The sequence below is a fragment of the Myotis daubentonii genome, chromosome 5, assembly GCF_963259705.1.
Source record: "Myotis daubentonii chromosome 5, mMyoDau2.1, whole genome shotgun sequence".
Taxonomy (NCBI): domain Eukaryota; kingdom Metazoa; phylum Chordata; class Mammalia; order Chiroptera; family Vespertilionidae; genus Myotis; species Myotis daubentonii.
The window spans coordinates 46,187,103-46,190,390 of NC_081844.1; the positions used below are offsets into that span (position 1 = coordinate 46,187,103).

At 37.8% G+C, this 3,288-nt stretch overlaps 1 pseudogene; it reads right to left on the reverse strand.

The window, feature by feature from the left end:
- Positions 1 to 2,439: 2,439 nt before the first annotated feature.
- Positions 2,440 to 2,618, reverse strand: LOC132236396 (U2 spliceosomal RNA; annotated as a pseudogene).
- Between the last annotated feature and the right edge of the window lie 670 nt (positions 2,619 to 3,288).

The window sequence follows — 3,288 nt, forward strand, 5'->3', positions numbered from 1 at the left end:
ACCCTTCCTGGATTTTCCTCCATCCTGTTATGTGAAATGCAAGTGTGATAACTAGGGCTCTAGTGGCCATTGGGGGCCATTTGGACATGATTGTGATTTTGTAATTATACCTGTTATAGAGAGAATAGAAAAATTGTTTATTTTTTCCTATATCCTGGTGTGTCAAAATTTATTTCTTATATTTTTAAGAAAATAACGTATAAATGTTCATTATAGATTTTCCACTTGCTTTTGGAAATATGTTGCAGTTTTAGGATGGTAGTCATATTTCAGAAAACCTCCAGCCAGTTTATTTCCAATGTGAGCTATTTGATTTTTAGAATATTTCAAGTTTTCTTGTACCAGGCCTAATCTTATCCAGAATGACAATGTCATTTATGACAATGTCAATGCCCTCATTGTAGTGGCATTCTATGAATTGTGTATGTGTATATATATTTATTGTTGTTAGTGTTTCATGTTCAATTGGAAAAATAATGAATAAAATTCTGAATAGGCATGACATGGGTAACCTCATTTCAGGCCAAGGGAAGTGTGCAAACAAAGGCATGGTCTGGAAACAGTAAGGCACCCAGTCAGACTAGCATCATTAAGTATAGATTGAGCACCATTAAGGGATTTGATTAGAAAAGTGTGTTGGAGCCAGGTAGGAAGGTGGAACATAGTACCAAGTGCTGGTAAGTCATTATGAAAGACTGCATTGCCTGTAAGTTAAGTAATTAAAGACCTGTTAGTAGATCACAGAGACAGCATAAGATACTGTAATGCACTGTTAAGATTATGAGAAAGTGAAGCATGGCTCTGCTGGCAGCCCGTCGTGATGTTCCAGACTCACATAAACAATGCTCAGACAAGAAACGTTGACTCTGCAGCCATAAAAGGGACTACACATCCCCTTTCCTCGTTAACAAGGGAGATGGCTGTTTCTTTAGAAAAACAATCCCATCTCCACTCTCATCCTCTTGCCTCCTAAATAAAAAGAATTAAGATGCCTGTGGCATCCACAATGGTACACCACTCAGACCTCCCCACAGCAAGGTCAACAGGGTGCTGACGGCCTCTAGCTGCCCAAACCTTGGGATACATTCATGTGAAATTTGGGATGTGGCTCTGTGATAGAAGCCATGTTCTTGCTTCTATGTTAACTTGCTTTAAAGTCACAGAGATGTTAGAGTGTAAAGATAGTTGGAGCCGCTAGACTTAATATTCCAGTGTCTCGTGGATCGGAAGCCGGTCAGAGTAACTTTAAGACCCAGGTTGGGCCGAAACCGGTTTGTCTCAGTGGATAGAGCGTCGGCCTGCGGACTGAAGGGTCCCAGGTTCGATTCCAGTCAAGGGCATGTACCTGGGTTGCGGGCATGTCCCCAGTGGGAGATGTGCAGGAGGCAGCTGATCGATGTTTCTCTCTCATCGATGTTTCTAACTCTCTATCTCTTTCCCTTCCTCTCTGTAAAAAACCAATAAAATATATTTAAAAAAGAAAAAAGAAAAAAAAAAAGACCCAGGTTGGCATTTTTGGGTCTAGATATCAGCATCCAGTGTGTCTTTGAATCCAACAGTTCAGTAGCAACCCCATTGTCTCCTTCTGCTCCTCCAGCCTTTCCATCATTTTGTAAGCTTTTCATTTCCTGTGTTAAATCCCTTTCTGCTTAAAATATCTGTTTACTGCACTAAACTCTAGCTGATACAGCCTATTCAAAGGCAAAGAGATAGGGGGGAAAAAATTTCATAGTCAATGCCCTAGCTGGTTTTGCTCAGTGGATAGAGCATTGGCCTGCGGACCAAAGGGTCCCGGGTTTGATTCCAGTTAAGGGCACATGCCAGGGTTGTGGGCTCGATCTCCAGTGGGGGACATGCAGGAGGCAGCCAATCAATGATTCTCTCTCATCATTGATGTTTCTATCTCTCTCTCCCTCTCTCTTCCTCTCTGAAATCAATAAAAAATATATTTAAAAATAAATAAATAAATAAATAAATAAATAAATAAATAAATAAATAAATATTTCATGGTCAAGGAATAGCTAGCTTGGTTGGAGCCAAAGATGAGTAGTAATAGAAAATACAGGTGTAAGAGTAAATTTTACAAACATTGTGAAGAGTTTTTAAGTTTTGTTTTTCCCAAATATTTGTCACCTAGTAGATTTCTTTAAATGTTGGTTGTATGAATTTGTATTTAATATCTTTAGAGTTTGGTCTTAGTCTTATAGGTAGTGAAGCTAGTGGTATTGAAGACTTTTGCTTAAAGGAATAACATGATGAGATGTGTGCTTCTCATTGATAATTCTCTATAGATAAGGTAGGGAAGGAGTTGGCAGTGGCTAAGCCTAGAAAAGTTGTCACAGATTAGCCTGTAGTTTATAAGGCTATTTAACACTGGTTCATAAAATTGGTCACATTTTGTGCAAAGCTTATTATGTAATTTTTAATAGTTCAAATGTCAAGAATGTCACACTTTGAGATAGTGAGAATCTGAAAAAATTAAGTGTAGTTATCAAGATCACATACTTTTAAAGCTATCTGGCAGTAGAAATTGTAAAGTGTGTTACCATTATTGCAACATGGCAGCACCAGTTTGGCTGGTACTACACTTGATCTTAGCCAAAAGGCCGAGAAGCGATGACCAGTTTGGCTGGTAAATAGACATCCCTTTCATCCACATTTAGTCAGGATTGTGGGAATTTTTTATGGCCTACAGGTGATTTGGAGACATTGGGGCTGTATTTTATCACATAATATTATTGTGTAGGACATTTTTATATTTTTGAATGGTGTCTTCTAGAAGTCATGTGGCATGGTGGTATTGCTGCATTTGCTGAATAACATGTCCGCCAACTTTGGAATGAAAGTGAAGACATACCAAGAAGGTTAAACACAATATGAAATATCTTGCTAATTCGTTTAAAAGGGGAGGCTTGAAAATATTGGACCTAGGTTGAGAAATGAAAGGGAAGTTTCAAGCAGAAAGTTCTAAGATAGTTGGGAGAGTTACAATATCCAGAACATACTTCCTCTAATTTACATTAATTTTTATGGAAAATTTAGTTGAATTTTGTCAGCTTTAATTCAAAGTCTTTAGAAACTCCCCTACTGAATAAAATATAATTGCTCATACATATCTCTGCCATATCACTTTCTTATAGGTCCATATGACAGAGAAAACACTGTGTTCTTTATCAACTCATTTAATCTCTTCCTGGCCAAATAGAAAGATTTTTATTTACAGTTAGGTTGGGACATATGATGTACATAACTAGTAGGCCTGGCTATAAAACCCTTATGCAATCTTCC